This window comes from Dryas octopetala, chromosome 3 (genome assembly GCF_963921425.1).
Source record: "Dryas octopetala chromosome 3, drDryOcto1.1, whole genome shotgun sequence".
Lineage (NCBI taxonomy): Eukaryota > Viridiplantae > Streptophyta > Magnoliopsida > Rosales > Rosaceae > Dryas > Dryas octopetala.
The window spans coordinates 17,857,423-17,858,449 of record NC_141368.1 but is presented as its reverse complement, the minus strand read 5'-3'; positions in this window follow the sequence as shown (position 1 = coordinate 17,858,449).

Sequence of the window (1,027 nt, the reverse complement as noted above, 5' to 3'; positions counted from 1 at the left end):
TCACAGAAAAAATAGTAATATGATTACAATAAGAAACTGAAGGAGTAGAATATAAGAGTGATTTGACTGATAGCCCACAAGAAGGCAATGTGTGAGAAAGTAATTCTAATTCAATGACTGTAGATTTTGCCCCATATTGCAATTTATTTAAGAAGCACAAAAACCTTTTATTTTTCACATCTTATCAGTGAATTCCTTGCAACCAAACCCATCATTATAGATAGTTTTAAAAGTTGTCATTCGCAGATTACAGCTACAAACACCATTAGTAATCTTAATTTACACACAAGGGGGTCTCTTGTTTTCTCTTTTTGATAAGAAACATTCACCTAAGAGCATCAAGAAAAGAAAACACTCTAAGATACAACTGCTGCCTGATCAGAAAAGATAACAGGAAAGGAGAGGTCCCTAAATTCTAAAGATATTGATTCCCATAAGGATGCCCAAAACCAAAACCTCTCCCATAATTGATCCACCTCCACCTTAACATCATTGAATATCCTTCTATTTCTCTCACCCTACAATACCCAGAGGATAGCCATCACAGCACCCTCTTGTTATCTATCCTTGAAAACAGATCAACTCTTGTCCTATCATAATAAAGATTAACTTTTTCTTGTATACAACTTTAAAATTGGCAGTTTATTTTAAAAATGATTATTTTCGAAGTCTTTGGAAGCACAGTAATTATATGGTCTTTATTGATCAAAATGGTCAGTCTTTATAGGATCTCAGCTCAAATATTGCTCTACATAGAGGGCTGATTTCGATCTCAATGCCCAGGCTCGAAGATTGGGCTGGGCTGAGCACAGGCCAAGGACTTTGTATCTTGGGTTGAGTCAAACGAGTCAGCCCTCCAGTTGACAATCGTACATTTGACAACTCAAATACTAAAGAAAGCATGCATATTTGGGACAATGCCATAGATTAATTAAAGAGCAAATTACAATTTAGTATCTCAACTTTACATGTTTTTTCAATTTAGTACTCCAATTTTGAAAACTTATAAAAAAGTACCTCAACTTTC